This window comes from Pongo abelii, chromosome 2 (assembly GCF_028885655.2).
Source record: "Pongo abelii isolate AG06213 chromosome 2, NHGRI_mPonAbe1-v2.0_pri, whole genome shotgun sequence".
NCBI lineage: Eukaryota > Metazoa > Chordata > Mammalia > Primates > Hominidae > Pongo > Pongo abelii.
Window position 1 is genome coordinate 96,277,807 of NC_085928.1, and position 17,043 is coordinate 96,294,849.

Consider the following 17,043-nt stretch of genomic DNA (forward strand, 5'->3'; position numbering starts at 1 on the left):
CCTGCTCTCCTGCTCCAAAGGGAGGCTGACCCCTAACGCTGCAGCAAACCTGGGGCACGTGAGATCTCTGCAAGGAGGACACGTCTGAGAAAGAATTTTAGGTGGTTCTTGGTGTTGCTCTGAGGGTCTTGGGCCATGCTGGTCTGCTAAACCACCCAGCTCAGACGTGTCCTTCTTGCAGACATCTCACATGCAGCACCAAGAACCACCTAAAGAATTGAACTATGGGCCGGGCACGGTGGCTCACGCCTGTAATCCCAGCACTTTGGGAGGCTGAGGCAGGAGGACCACCTGAGGTCAGGAGTTTGAGACCAGCCTGGACAATATGGTGAAACCCTGTCTCTACTAAAAATACAAAAATCAGCCAGGCATGGTGGTGGGCGCCTGTAATCCCAGCTACTTGGGAGGCTGAGGCACAAGAATCACTTGAACCTGGGAGGTGGAGGTCACAGTGAGCTGAGATCACTCCATTGCACTCCAGCCTGGGCAACAGAGTGAGACTCCATCACAGAAAAAAAAAAAAAAAAAAAAAAAGAATTGAACTACTGATATTTTATCAGACCTCCCTGAAAGAGAAGAGCAGCACATATGGGTCAGGGGCCTGGCCCCTCCTTTTTTTTTTTTTTTTTGAGACAGGGTCTCAGTCATCCAGGCTAGAGTACAATGGTACAATCTCTGCTCACTGCAACATCCGCCTCCTGGGCTCAAGCGATCCTTCCACCTCAGCCTCCTGGGTAGCTAGGACTACAGGCACATGCCACCCACCTGGCTAATTTAATTTTTTATAGAGACAGGGTTTCGCCATGTTGCCCAGGCTGGTCACAAACTGGCCCCTCCTTAACATCCCAGTTTACCTTGCCCCATGCTCACCTGGCCTGGAACTCCTTCCCCATCCCCTCTCCCGACCTGGCTAATGCCTCTTCTATATCCAACTCTGCGCAAAACTAGAATAGATCCTGTATGTCTTGGCTGCTTGGGTGAGCCTACAGCAGCAGCAGCAGCAGCGTGTGAAGAGCTGCTGCAAGGCCACCCCACATTGAAGAGCTCAGATCTCCTGCATCCAGACCCCAGGCCGGCAGGACCTGGTGCCCACTGACAGCCCAGGTCAGCTTTGCAGTTTCTCTCCATCCTTGCCTGTTTTCTGAGCCCAAACAAACCATGGCTGAATTGTAGGCTTCAGCTGTCCAAACAAAAGGGCATTCTGAACCAAAGCAGGGACAGCTGACAGCTCTCCTCAGTTCCTCAGTCAAAACCTAGCTAGATGCAACCCATCTGCCTGGACAGCAGGTTAAAGAGGTCCATGTCAGTCAGCTGCCCAGGACCAGTGTCCCATTTTCAAGACCCACAGCCCTTCCATCCACACAGCCAATGAACTGTGCACTTTGGCTCAGGTACCCCAGAGGCCCGCCCCTGGGTAGGATGAAGGGGACCAAGCTGGCTTATCTTCTCCTGCTCAGGGCTTTACTCCAGGGCCTTGATCCAATGAAAGGCTACTTGCCAACAAGGCAGACTTAAGGCCCTGACAACTGATGCCTATCTGTGGCCTTTGTCCCCTTCTCCCTCCCAGGCATGCAGTTTCCACCCTAGATGGTCAGCCAGCCTCCCCTGGAAGTCAGTCGTGTGCCTGTCTTTCAAATGGGCAACAAATGATATGAAATGAGCCATGGCTTCAGGACCTGAACAGTGGGCATGCCTGCTCCATGCACTCTTTCCCCAATTGCCAGCCAGGAGCCCGGACAGCGCAGTCACCTGGCTTTGGCCTGCACTAGGAGAGGCACAGTAAGGTGAGGGAAGGAACCTGGGTCCCAGTATCAGATGCCCTGCCAACCTGAAGACTGAAAAAACCCATACTCTACATGCTTTCCACAACTGTTTTTGTTGTTATTGTTTTTAAGAAAACCTCTGGGCAGGCGCAGTGGCTCACGCCTGTAATCCCAGCACTTTGGGAGGCGGAGGTGGGCGGATCACGAGGTCAGGAGATCGAGACACCCCGTCTCTACTAAAAATACAAAAAATTAGCCGGGCGTGATGGCGGGTGCCTGTAACCCCAGCTACTCGGGAGGCTGAGGCAGGAGAATGGCATGAACCTGGGAGGCCGAACTTGCAGTGAGCCGAGATCGTGCCACTGCACTCCAGCCTGGGCAACAGAGCAAGATTCCGTCCCAAAAAACAACAACAACAACAACAACAAAAAAAAAACCTCTTTGTCACAGTGGTTAAACTATAATGTGGGGATGTTCTGGGCTTTGGAAGACCAGAAGTCTCACGGGCCTATCTCAACTGGTAAGAGAAAACATAAACCACAATAAAATAAAAGTAGACAAGGGGACCGAAGTTGGCTGGATTTCCAATTCTCTTTCTTGCTCACGAACTACTCAAAGATCACAAAGAAGCTGTTTGAATTAATTTTTATCCATCACTGTGTCAAGGGTTCAGTTAACATGGAGTTGACTTGGCAGGTCTTTTTATGTTAGCAGTTTTTCAACAGATGATACAGTAGATCGGGAGCGCCAACTGCTGCTAGTACACTGTGTTGAGAAGGATTCTGAGGCCACATCTGGATTCAGCAAAAAAAAAAAAAGACTGCTAAAATGCATTAGAGATGTCTTCCATGAACAGGGCATGGAGAATGCAGGCGGTGAAGATTAGCAATGCCTGCCCTGGGCATGGCATGGGGGAGTCGTGGCCAGGATTTCTCCGCAACAGAACTGAGTAAACATTCCCTAATCCCTGATTTGAGATTTCTACTATAGGCCCATAACACATTCCTTATGCATAACCTCAGACTTCAAATTCCCTACTTTGCCAACTATTCCTTCTGTTCTCTCTCACTTGCTGGACAATTTTTGCCTCAAATAGTTGGAACGAATCACTCCATAAATACCTTATTTTTATTTTGGGATAGAGAGTTTGGTGAACTTTCAGCTCATAGTATCTATGATGGTGTACTGCTTCATAAATTATCCCAAACACCCTATTTCTGGTTAACAGGAATCACTGTGTTTAAAAGTTCTATTTTCATCACCCAATGCCTTTATTTTCAATGCCACTTTTGAAAAGGTAAAATTTTGAGAATTACTTAATATCCAATAACAAAGCCACACTGGACTAAATAAATAATAAATGAGATGGGTCTGCTAAAGGGCCTAGGATATAGTAACTATCTTACCACTTTCTATCACTGGGAAATCCTTTAAAAGTTAAAACGAGGATTCTAACCTCTTGTTAGAAAGGTTAAAGAAGGAAAACAAAAAAGCAGGGCTTGATGGTTCACGCCTGTAATCCCAGCATTTTGGGAGGCCAAGGCAGGTGAATCACCTGAGGTCAGGAGTTCGAGACCAGCCTGGTCAACACGGTGAAACCCCGTCTCTACTAAAAATACAAAAATTAGTCAGGCGTGGTGGCGGGTGCCTGTAATCCCAGCTACTCAGAAGGCCGAGGCAAGAGAATAGCTTGAACCCAGGAAGTAGAGGTTGTGGTGAGCCGAGATTTCTCCATTGCACTCTTGCTGCCACTGGGCAACAAGAACAAAATTCTGTCTCAAAAAAAAAAAAAGAAAGAAAAGAAAAGAAAAAAGAAAGCTTAAAGAAGAAGAAAAAAAGTACAGACACTCCAAAATGGTTAAGCAATTGCGTTCTAAACTAAGTTTTAAACCTCAAAGCAACAGGTCGCTACACAAACTCATTCTGTTGCTGCCACACAGTTCTCTTGGACAACTGACAGTTCAAGGCCCCCAAGGATGCCTGGGCATGAGCAGAAGTGGAGGAGCTCAGAGCCCAGTCCCCGAGAGGCTCAGGTTAAAGCCCAGCATGAGCTCTGGAGGCCTCAGCCTGATGGCAGTCTGTGTCTCGCTCATAGCTTCCAGCTACAACTGCTCGGCAAACATTTCCAGCTGAAATAATAAATGCTGGCTGTGAATGGAGGTCCTTGTGACCCTTTGACTCCAGCTTAGTTTGTATTGTGGTGAGGCCACCTCACCTGAAACACAGCCCATGCTCCTGTGAGCTCAGCCTGGCCCACCCTGGGGCTGTGCAGCCCGCAGGGAATCCCTCGAGGAAAAGAGTGATGGGTGAAGGCAGGAGGAACCAAGCCAGGAAAAGACTCCTAAACACCTCTTCTCCTTAGATCCACAGCAACCAAAATACAATGGCGGCTCGCTCTCTTCCAGCCCCCTCTCCTGGGCCAGACCCTGTGCCACTTGCATCACCTTGTGCAGTCCTCACAATGACCCTGTGAGGGTGGCTTTTAGGGTTAATCCCATTTTACAGATGACATAACAGAGGCCCACAGAGGTGAAGCCAACTGCCAAAAGTGACACAGGGGGAAAATCTAGATGGAAACTCACTTCTCTCTGTTGCCAAAGCCCAAACTCCTACTCTTGCTACTTCACTGAATCTACATCATCTCCTAACAACTTGATGAGGTGAGTTCAGTTACGACTCCCATTTTGGAGATGAGGAGACAGTGCAGAGAAGTAATCCACCCACATGCTGTGCTTGGGAGGTAAGCCAGGCTTCTCTGCCCACCAGGGCAGGGCCTCTGAATTTCCACCTGCCCCAATCATTCCCACGATGCCTACGCTGCCGAGGCTCTTGGGAAAAACATGGTGGACGGGCAGTGTATGAACCATATAAACACAGGGCACAGAAGCACAGAGAGCACAGTCCCCTTGTCTTAGCCATGACTGACTCAGCCTCTACTACACCCTGAGAACTGAGGAATTTTTTATTTTCTTTTTTCTTTTTTTTTTTTTTGAGACAGGGTCCAGGGTCTTGCTCTGTCACCCAAGCTGGAGTGCAGTGGCACGATCACAGCTCACTGCAGTATTGACCTCCAAGTCTCAAGCAATCCTCCCACCTCAGCCTTCTAACTAGCTGGGACTACAGACACCTGCCACCACACCTGGCTAGTGTGTGTATGTGTGTGTGTGTGTGTGTGTGGTGTGTGTGTGTGGCGGGGGGAGACAAGGTTTTGCCATGTTGCCCAGGCTAGTCTTGAACTCCTAAACTCAAGCAATCTGCCCACATTGGCCTCTCAAAGTGCTGGGATTACAGGTGTGAGCCACTGCACCTGGCTGGAACTGGGGATTCTAATGATAATGGACTGTCCCTCCATTCAAGAGGTCCCCTATGCATGCCGCACTGCTTGGCACAGAGCTATTTTCAGATAACTCCTTGAGGGAATCAGGGAACTTGAGAGAAGATGCAGCTCTGCTCTTATTTACCCAAACCTATCAGCCTGTGTGTTTTCCAGAAAACAGAAATTAGAGTTACTCATATACTACTCGAAGATTCAATTTGCTCTATTTTTCTTTTCTCATATTCAATAAATATTTCCTAAATGCCAGCCAGGTGCAGTGGCTCATGCCTATAATCCCAGCACTTTAGGAGGCCAAGGCAGGTAGATGACCTGAAATCAGGAGTTTGAAACCAGCCCGGTGAAACTCAGGAGTTTGAGACCAGCCATGGTGAAACCCCATCTCTACTAAAAATACAGGAATTAGCTGGGCGTGGTGGTGAGTGCCTGTAGTCCCAGCTATTTGGGAGGCTGAGGCAGGAGAATTGCTTGAACCCGGGAGGCAGAGGTTGCAGTAAGCCAAGATCGCATCACTGCACTCCAGCCTAGGTGACAAGAGTGAAACTTCGTCTCAAAAAATATACACATATTTTCTAACTGCCTACTGAGCTCCCAGCTCTGTGCTGAATACCAATTATACCTTTAAATGAAAAAGTTAAATTGGCTTTAAATGACTCTACAAAGAGATAATGGCATTATTATAATGAAAACTGGTGTCTCCACAGGGCAAGACATTGAGGACCTTTTAAAGGAAGAAAAAAAAAAAAACCTTTTGGCTTTTCGTCCCTCATACTGGGCTATGTTTCCTGAGAGTTTTTCCCCTTTTATAATAAAAAGTTAATAATAATAATAAATAGGATAGGTATTTATCCTTTAATTGCAAACTTATAAAAGTTGAGCTTTGTTACAAAGTCAGATCAAGGTGGCTTCCTTGGTTTAAACGGGGAGAAATCAGCTTCCATTTTTCCCCTGTAACTCACCTCAGGTTACAACTCATATAAGCCTGCTATAGAGATGGCAGCCTGCCCAAAGATTGTGAAGTCATAAAAGGGAACAAAACTCCTAATTTAAAGTCTTGAGTAGGAACCAAGCTGAGGAAAATTCCAAATAATTTATAACCGCTGGCTCTGACCATCAGCACAGAAGAGCGAGGAAACCACAAGAAAGGAGGCCCTCAGAGGACAAATAGTGGGAACTCTGCCTGCTTCACCTACACTGACACTTTCTGGATGCTTCCTCCCTGTGCCCTGTCTTTAGCTCAGCTGACGGCTCAACTTTATATCCCCAAATCTGGACCTTTCAGCCCACAATTATGTGAGGAGGACTCCAAACACACGTCCCACCCAATCCCAACAGAGCTCTCTGCAAACTCTCTCAGCCCAGGGACCGACCTCCTTCTTACGGGTGGAATTCCATGCCACCAACATCCAGAGTAAAAAGCATGGTGCAGGGATGGGTGGAACCCACTCAAAGAAAGGGCAGGTCGCTGGCTGAAGTAACTGGTGGCCAAGTCACCCAGGAGTCAGGGGCATTAAGTCAGTCAGTGATGGGGCAGCTAGAAGTTCAGACGTCCCGCTGGGGCGTCAGAGAAGCCTGGTTCACCTCCCAAGCACAGCGACTTGGCAAGCTGTGTGACCATGAGTGGGTCGATTCCCTGTGCTCAGTCTCCTCACCTGCAAAATGAGAGTCGTAACTGCCTCGCCTCGTCAGGCTGCGGTGATACAATGGAGTAAAGCAAGCAAGCAGCACTGCCTGATGACCATCCCATCAAATTCACGGGGGCTACTACAACCACTGTTATTACTACCATAGCATTATAACACACACAAGTTTGGGAGCTCAAAGGGTGCCTCCCATTGGCATTGTGAAAAGGATTCAAGCCATTCAATTCTGGTTCAAGACTGCTCGGAGCCGAATGCCCTAGAATTCCGCCTTCTAGCACAGATGAGCATTCCATCTGCTAATGACCACAAAAGCTGGGTCCCTAATGGGACATAGTATTAAGGCTGATAGAATCAAGATGTTTCTTGCTCGGTGAGCTGCTGGATGAACTGGCAGTGTGCTCTAGTCTGCAGGCCACCCCAACTCCTCCCGCAGATTCCGGGGCAGTCTGCAGGGGCCAGGCTGGGGCCACTGCTGACAGAAAATTAAACACAAGGTCCGTAAATTCAATTTGAAGTTCCCTAACATGATTTCTTTTTCTAATGGGAGATGGGGGAGGTTTTGATATTAAAGTGATCTTTAGCCATTAAAGCAGTTCATTACAAGATAACTGTGGGGGGGAGGGAGGGAGAACTGAAAACAAATGCCTCCCTGACAGTAAGTGGTTAAATAAACTTTACATTCAAGCAAGAGGAAAACAGGGTGCTGTGAAAAGAATAAGAAATGTTTGTTTGTTCCAATATGAATAGGCTTCTACGATGTATTAAGGGAAGGGGATAATTTGTAGAAAAGTATGAATTGTACAATCCTGTTTTTCAGAAGTCATGACTGCATCTGAACAGAAAGATCTGGAAGCATAAACACCAAACTGTCCTCACTGGCTCCTTCTAGGAAGAAAACTAAGAAGCTGATGGTGGAAGATGGGCTTTCATTTTATTGTTGTTATTTATTCTGCATTGCTTGATTTTTTATTTTTATTTTTTAATGGAGTCTCGCTCTGTCACCCAGGCTGGAGTGCAGTGGCATGATTTCGGCTTACTGCAACCTCCGCCTCCCAGGTTCAAGTGATTCTCCCACCTCAGCCTCCCAAGTAGCTGGGATTACAGGCACCCACCATCATGCCCAGCTAATTTTTGTGTTTTTGTAGAGACAGGGTTTCACCATGTTGGCCAGGCTGGTCTTGAACTCCTGACCTCAGGTGATCTGCCCACCTTGGCCTCCCAAAGTGCTGGGATTACAGGCGTGAGCCACCACGCCCAGCCCCCCCAAAAATTTAATTTTTAAAATTTAAACTACATATTTTTTTTTTATTTTATTTATTTATTTTTTTATTTTTTTGGAGGCCAGGGGGAGATAGGGTCTCACTCTGTCACCTAGGCTGGAGTGCAGTGGTGCAATCACGGCTCACTGCAACCTTGACCTCTGAGGATCAGGCTCCTGACTCAGCTTCCTGATTATCTGGGACATTTGGGTCCCGAGTAGATGGGATGGTCACCACCATGCCTGGCTAATTTTCGTAATTTTTGTAGAGACAGGATTTTGCCAGGTTTCCCAGGCTTGTCTCAAACTCCTGGGCTCAAGTGATCCTCCCATTTCGGTCTCCCAAAGTGCTGGGATTACAGGAATGAGCCACCATGCCCGACCCATCTGTTACTTTTATAATAAATCTTGACATACACCATCAAAAAAAGAAACATAGTACAATACATATGAAGAACTCTTCATCTTAACAAAATTGCTTGTCAGGATCTATAGGTACTAACGTGGGAAAATCAACAGGTATTATGAAATGATAAAAGCAATGTGTATGCAGGTTCAAATTTGAGTACAGGGTACTACAGAAATAATATAATTGAATTCATCTATGTACAGACTGTCTCTTGACAAGACAAAAAACCATTCCCAGACCATGCAGTTGCTTCTGGAAAGAGCAGCAAGGAATAGAGGTGAGGTGGGGTGGTAGGGCAATGGCCTTTCACCTGTTTGTTTAAATCGCTAGTACAATGTTACCTATCAGCAAAGGAACACCTGGAGACTCTGTGGGTTTGCCTGATTGTCTTTCTGATGCTCCTTGGCTCAGCTTTCTCAGTGGCCATCCAAATGCCTTCCATTCCTCACCAGACACACCCGTCCTGGACAAGCAATCTCCCAGCCTCAGGAGATGGACTTTGCCATTTCCAAACAGCTTGCCAGAGGAGTAGATGTTTAAGATTACATTGCAAAAGATGGAGTCATTTGGTTGCCTTTGGGCATGTTTTTCTTTTCTTTTCTTTTTTTTTTTTTTTTTTTTTTTTGAGACAAGGTCTTGCTCTGTTGCCCAGGCTGGCTACAAGTAGCTGGGACTACAGGGGTGTGTGCCACCACGCCGCCCAGCTAATGGTTGGCCAGGCACAGTGGCTCACACCTATAATCCTAGCACTTTGGGAGGCCAAGGTGGATGGGTCACCTGTGATCAGGAGTTCGAGACCAGCCTGGCCAACATGACAAAACCCCATCTCTACTAAAAACACAAAAATTAGCTGGGCATGATGGCACATGCCTGTAATCCCAGCTACTTGGGAGGCTGAGGCAGGAGAATAGCTTGAACCTGGGAGGTGAAGGTTGCAGTGAGCTGAGATTGCACCACTGCACTCCAGTCTGGGCAACAGAGCAAGACTCCATCTCAAAAAAAAAAAAAAGAGAGAGACAGGGTCTCACCATGTTGCCCAGGCTGGTCTCAAACTCCTGGGCTCAAACAATGCTCCCGCCTCCGCCTCCCAAAGTGCTGGAATTACAGGCATGAGCCACCACACCCAGCCTTGGGCATGTTTTTCAAGCCACCAAAAAACAAAAACAAAAAAACACCCACCTTCCTAACTCCCTTGTGCCCCCCCCCCTTCACTTGCACCCTAGGAGAGCTTGTCCATTATGCAGAGGTCTGACCTCCCAGTGAGAGGTGAAACCTGAGGGCTTGGCCCCGTGCAGTTACCCCCCTGAATCCTCACAGCTGCTTTATGAGGAACTGCTGTTGGCTCCATTTTCCAGATTAAGAAAAATAATGAATAGGTCAATTAAACCAAAGTCAGAGTTGATAAGCAGCAGAGCAGGAATCTGAACCCAGGCCATGACTCTAGAATCTACTGTTGGCTATTTCACCCTGGAGACCCAAACGGGAGTACACAGGAAGATGCCCAAACAAGGACATGATGGTGTTACAAAGGCTTTAAAAACTCAGAACCAAGGAGGGGGAAAATGCTGAGGGTTACATCATCCTCCTAAAAGAGATTTATCAGTGTGCCCCTGAACTCTGGCCCATGATAAACGGTCGTGGCAGTAAGATAAACAGACCAAGTACACAGCAGATCGGCTTTGCTGCTAAAGGGAGAACACATTCTAACATTCCTGAGGCACACTGTCCAAGGGCAGGGCAGGCAAGCAACACACGATAAATATCCAAGGCATCACCCCATCCACCAGCTGCTGCCGTGGCTGGAGATGCAGTCCACAGTCAGGGCTCTTTATGACCAGCTCATCTAAACAGTCGGTGCCTGAGTCAGAAGCTGCTTCCCGGCTCAACAAGAACCCCAGCTGCAGTGTCTACATCTCAGAGCAGCTCTGCCTGAACCTAGCTCTGAAAAGCTAGGTCCAGCATCCCCCTAGACCACACTCACAGACAAGGCTCTCTCCTCTTACCACCTGGCCTGTTTACTAAAGTTTTTCCTTCACTCATGTTTTCTCTTTTCCTTAGCTTAAGTAATTATGTCCTGGAAATCACAGGTTTGATACATTAGTTGCATTTTATAAATACATGAAAAATACATGTTAGAATTTTTAAATGTGTAACATGAGTATCATCTTCAGTACCACCTCTTAGAAAAGACTACCAGATGTTAGCTGGTTTTTCCAGAAAAGGGGGTTTCAGTGGCCAAACAACTGGGGGCACACTAGACTTAACAGCTTTTTAACTGCTGCAGGACTTCTCAGAGCCTTTAACATGCCAACGTACATCAACAATCTCAAAGAGAGGGCTACAGTGTCGCAGGGAATTTGCCAACACTATTGGACTAGGGGATGTTTAAAAATTTTATCTCCAAAGAGACTAATGTTCTCCAGAAGATAGTTTGGGTAAGTCCACTTTAAACTGCTCTTCAGATCCTCTACGAACAAGTCTCCCAAACATTCCCAGAGGCTGGGAGGTTACATTCTATAAAACTGGCAGGAGTGAGGATGAGACACAGGCAATAAACACACAGAAAGAAAGGAAGACAGGAAATAAGGAATTGGAGCTTTCTCCAATCTACAACTTTCTGTGGCAGTGATTAAGAAATTAGAATCTCGCTATTTGTATTCAAGAAGTTTTGCAGATAAAGGACAATAAAAAGCAGTTTTCAAAACGCTGTCCCTAATTAAGGATGCTAAAGGGAAGCACACCCTTTGGCACAATCCTTAGCCACAGTGTTTATGAAATTCAGGCGACAACCAACTCACTTAAAAACCACATTAAGGAACATCTTATTGTTCCAGTGCAAACTGTAATTCTTAAACAACAGGCGATGATTTTGAGGAATTTGGGCGAAAACCAGCTTCTCCTCCTTTCTAGGTTTCCTTTAGAGCTTCTAATGGCAATATGCTGTCTGTGATGAAGATTTAGACAAGTAGGAAGATGCAGGGATGGAGCCCCATAATTTGGCCCACTGCTTACATCAGTAGAAAGAGAGGGAGTCGTCCTGATGTGGGCGACTGGAACATCAAATTATGTGAAAGGGGGAAACCTTCAGAATCTCCAGCCAATTGCCACTTCACTCTAAACTTCCTACACAGGAGAGGAAAGAGAACTTAGTAAAAGTTAGTAAAAATTATTTCTGTAATAACTAAAACGCATCCAAGTAGCATCCCTAATGCTACTTAAAGATAAAACGCTCACATGCACAATAATAGCAATAAGCCACGAAGCTTGAGTGCTAATAAAATCCACTCAACTGGCCAGGCACAGTGGCTCACCCCTGTAATGCCAGCACTTTAGGAGGCCGAGGCAGGCAGATCACCTGAGGTCGGGAGTTCGAGACCAGCCTGACCAATATGGTGAAATCCCCATCTCTTAAAAATACAAAATTAGCCGGGCATGGTGGCGCATGCCTGTAATCCCAGCTACTCGGGAGGCTGAGGTAGGAGAATCGCTTGAACCTGGGAGGCGGAGGTTGCGGTGAGCTGAGACTGTTCCACTGCACTCCAGCCTGAGCAACAAGAGCAAAACTCTGTCTCAAAAAAAAAATCCACTCGACTTACATGTGGCATTAGATCCAAATCTGAGATTCCATCAACTATAATGTAAGCGTAACCAACCTAACCCAACAACCACTAATCAACAAATAACTACCAAGGGACCACCCACCCAGTCAACCAACTACCAAACTACCCATAAAAACCCAATTGGATTCATCCTAGACTACTCTCTCCCACCAAATCCACTCTCCCTGAATCCTGTTAGCTGCCTCTAAGTTGTTCCCTAGCCCAGCAGCCATCAGCTAACATCAGGCCCCTTTACTGGTCACTCTATCTAAGCCTACAAATCAAAACTCTTCCCAAATCTCCCCACTGAACCCAGAGGGTAACCTCATACCCCTCAGGCACAGATCCTTCTCAGGAACCAACAAAACACTTCTAAAGCTAGGTAGAGGCAGACAGGACAGATTGGGCACAAAACATTAGGAAATTGAAAGGAAATGAAATTAATAGAAGTATAATTCAGTGCTTGCAAACCATCATCTTCACTAATTACTAACTTTGCTATTTATAGAAGTTCCAGGCCAGGCGTGGTGGCTCATTCAGGCCTGTAATCCCAGTATGTTGGGAGGCCAAAGTGGGTGGATTGCTTAAACTCAGGAGTTTAGGATCAGCCTGGGCAACACAGTGAGACCCCATTTCTACAGAAAATACAAAAATTAACCAGGCTTGGTGGCACGTGCCAGTAGTCCCAGATACTCAGGAGACTGAGGTGGGAGGATTGAGCCCAGGAGGTCAAGGCTGCAGTGAGCCCTGTTCATGCCACTGCACTCCAGCCTGGGTAACAAAGAGAGACCTCACCTCAAAGAAAAAAGAAAATGAGTTATAGGTTAGTTTTCTCACATCCCAAGAATTTCCAAATATACACTGATTGCTGAGAAATTACAGTCAATTGTTAAATAACTGCGTTAGTCACAGGGCGTGGTGGCTCACGCCTGTAATCCCAGCACTTTGGGAGGCCGAGGCGGGCAGATCACTAGGTCAGGAGATCAAGACCATCCTGACCAATATGGTGAAACCCCATCTCTACTAAAAATACAAAAATTAGCTGGGTATGGTGGAGCGCGCCTGTAATCCCAGCTACTCGAGAGGCTGAGGCTTGAACCCCGGTGGCGGCAACTGCAGTGAGCCGAGGTCATGCCACTGCACTCCAGCCTGGGCAACAAAGCAAGATTCCATCTCAAAAATAAATAAATACATAACTGAGTTAGTCATAGCCAAATACTTTTTTAAAACACAAGTATGAGCAAAAACAAAACTTTTTAAAAAAATTTTCAAACTATTTTACATCAATAAACACAAACACACTTTTTTTGAAGTGTGAAAAGTGAGTGTGTTTCATTGTATTTGATATGATAGGCTCAGGGTCTAAGGTCTTAAAAAACATCCCAGCATCTGGCCGGGTGCGGTGGCTCACACCTGTAATCCCAGGACTTTGGGAGGCCGAGGTGGGCAGATCACGAGATCAGGAGTTTAAGACTAGCATGGTCAACATGGTGAAACCCCACCTCTACTAAAAATACAAAAATTAGCTGGGCATGGTGGCAGGCGCCTGTAATCCCAGCTACTCAGGAGCCTGAGACAGAAGAATCCCTTGAACCCAGGAGGCGGAGGTTGTAGTGAGCCGAGATCATGCCACTGCACTTCAGCCTGGGCGATAGAGTGAGACTCCACCTCAAATAAATAAATAAATAAATAAATAAATAAAATTTATTAATGGCATTTCTTTCCATTACAAACGAAGACCATAAAACACAGGTGTATTAGCAGCACCTGTCGTTTTATCACTAAAGAAATCAGATCTTCTCCTGTCATTGACTGTTTTAGATAGCACAAACTATCCTTTATGCCATTGCTATATGGTAATTATAGTAGTTCTTAGACTCACTGTTAGATCTTGTTATTACACATTTTAATACAGATGTGCATTTATTGCTATATCTAAAAATTTTATTTCTGATATTTATTTCAATATCATTGGTTTCCTTTGCAATTCCATGTATATTATTATGTGGAAAGAAAGAGTACAGTCTTCAGAGAGCCCAAGGGGTCCAAGACATATTAAGTTAACAACTCTGGCTACAATTAATAATTTTTAGAACCAAAAAGTAAAAGGACTTCAAAATTTGGCCCACAGGCCATAGTTTTCCCAACTACACACCACAGCACCACTGTCTATTAGCACCACTGATGTGGTTTGGCTGTGTCCCCACCCAAATTTCATCTTAAACTGTAGTTCCCATTTGTAGTTCCTCATTTGTCAAATGAGACACAGATTAATGGAACCATTCCTGCCAGGGCAAGACCTCAGTCATCTCTCATGCAGACTCTTGGAAGTCACTGAAAATGGGTCTCTCCACCAATATGGCCCGCCCACCACCACGAGTTATCCTCTTAGGCCATAAATACAATCATTCATGTTACTCCTGGCTTGAACACCTTCCACCGTACCCTACCATCTACAGAAGAGGTCAGCAAACTTTCCATAAAGGGCCAAAAATTTTTTTTTTTGAGAGACAGAATCTCACTCTGTCACCCAGGCTGGAGTACAGTGGCATGATCCCAGCTCACTGCAACCTCTGCCTTCTGGGTTCAAGCAATTCTCGTGTCTCGACACCCAAGTAGCTAGGATTACAGGCAAGCACCACCAAGCCTACTAATTTTTGTATTTTTGGTAGAGACAGGATTTCTCCATGTTGGCTAGGATGGTCTTGAACTCCTGACCTCAAGGGATCTGCCCACCTCAACCTCCCAAAGTGCTGGAATTACAGGCATGAGCCACTGTGCCTGGCCTGGAGAGTAAATATTTAGGTTTTGTGAGCCACACAGTCTCTTTGCAACTATTTGGATCTATTGTTGCAGTGTGAAAGCATCCATAGACAGTACATAAATAAATGAGTGTGGTCTGTGTTCCAATAAAACTTTATAAAAATAGGCAGAGGACGAGATATGGCCCCCATGCCATAGTTTTCCCACCTACACACCACAGCACCACTGTCTAATAGCAACACTGATGTGGCTTGGCTATGTCCCCGCCCAAATCTCATCTTAAATTGTAGTTCCCATAATCCCCACAGGTCACGGGAGGGACCTGGTGGGAGGTAATTGAATCATGGGAACGGTTACCCCCATGCTGCTGTTCTCACAAGATCTGATGGTTTTATAAGGGGCTTTTCCCCCTCTTCTCTCTGCACTTCTCCTTGCTGCTGCCTCCATGTGAAGAAGGACATGTTTGCTTCGTAAGTTTACTGAGGCTTCCCCAGCCCTGTGGAACTGGGAGTCAATTAAACCTCTTTCCTTTATAAATTGCCCAGTCTCAGGTATTTCTTCACAGCAGTGTTGAGAACAGACTAATACAACTGCTGTTCAATAGAAGTTTCTGCAATGATGGAAATGTTTTATATGCACACTGTCCAGTGCATTAGCCACAAGCCACATTACCTATTGAACACGATATGCTTGGTATGGCTGAGCTTAATTTTAAATTTGATTTAATTAATTTAGCCACGTGACTGGAGGGTAGCACAGTCAAATCAAAGGTAACTTTTAAGTAAACTTTTGAGGTTCTTTAGAACCCAGCCAGCAACATAACTGATCCTCCTAACGCTTCCCAAGCACTCAGCATCAAGCTCCAGAGCCAGTGAGTGAGCAACTCCAGGCACTCTCACACTCCTGCACTTCCCACTACTGGGCCCTTCTTTGCCCAGAAGGTCCTTTGTCTTCTGAATTCACCCTCTTAAGCCCCACTGTTCACCAACCCCACTCCGCCATGGGCCTTCTAGGACAGCCCAGGTGAAAGGTGTTGCTCTTTGCACCTCTGGGAGGCACTGCAATGAAACTTGTGCAGCAACTTGTGCACACTTTCTCTGTCTTTACTTCCTCACCCTAAGATAGCGGAAGACGAGGCCATGTCCCTAGCACAGGGCCTGTAAAATTAGTAAGAATGCACTGTTTGTAAAATGAACACACTTTCATTTAAAAAAAAAAAAAAATACATGTTTGGGCCAGGTACAGAGGCTCACGTCTGTAATCCCAGCACTTTGGGAGGCCGAGGCGGGTAGATCACAAGGTCAGGAAATAAAGACCATCCTGACTAACACAGTGAAACCCTGTCTCTACTAAAAATACAAAAAATTAGCCGGGCATGGCACTGGGTGTCTGTAGTCCCAGCTACTCGGGAGGCTGAAGCAGAAGAATCACTTGAACCTGGGAGGCAGAGGTTGCAGTGAGCTGAGATAACGCCACTGCACTCCAGCCTGGGTGACAGCGAGACTCTGTCTCAATAAATAAATGTTTTGTTTTTGCTTATATTTGTGTTTTTAAAAATGATTTGGTTATGAATAGCTCAGTTATTTAACAACTGACTGTGACTTCTCAGTAATCAATGATGTATACTACAGAAATTAACCAGGCATGGTGGCATGTGCCTGCAGTCCCAGCTATTCAGGCAGCTGAGGCAGGATAGACTGAGCCCTAACATAAGCTCTAACTTTCTAAACAATAATAATAATGTCTTTCTGAAATTAATAGACTTACCTAAAAACCTGTTTATCACATTTTTTAAGGGCTAGACTCTATACACAGATGGGAAGTCTAAAGCTCAAATGGACATCAGATCTACAGCAGAGAGGTTAGGCTACCTGGGTTAACATTCCATTCTGCCACTGAGTGATTTCACTCTCTCAAAAACTCCATTGTCCTCATCTGTAAAATGGGCTGACAATGTCTATACCTTGCAGGAATGGTACACACTAAGCAAAGTACTGAGAGGCATAAATAGCAGTTGCCTAGCAGAAAAAAATACCCCCATGTACACACGAAATGGAGGAGGCACACAAACTAGACTTGGCACAGGCAGAAGTGTAGAAACACGAGGGTGACCGTGGGGTTTCAGTGCTATAGCTGCTATAAATCCGGACAAGGCAGGGCATGCCCTTTACGCAGAGCTGTGCTCCCTAACGTCCTCTGAGCATACTGTCCATATCATTAGTACTGCTCCTATGCTGTGCCCAGCACCGAAGTCACTCGGGGCAGGTCAGTTCA

At 46.0% G+C, this 17,043-nt stretch overlaps 1 protein-coding gene and 1 long non-coding RNA gene across 4 annotated transcripts in view; both read right to left on the reverse strand.

Annotated features, from left to right (window-relative positions):
* The window catches only part of FLNB (filamin B), a 164,882-nt gene that overhangs the window by 103,542 nt on the left and 44,297 nt on the right, over positions 1 to 17,043 (reverse strand). The window lies entirely within an intron of this gene.
* On the reverse strand, positions 2,395 to 5,657 carry LOC129054726 (uncharacterized). Its single transcript, XR_008519365.1, has 2 exons — positions 3,979 to 5,657; positions 2,395 to 2,557 (listed from the first exon to the last, which is right to left on the reverse strand). It is a non-coding gene; the product is annotated as an uncharacterized LOC129054726 (long non-coding RNA).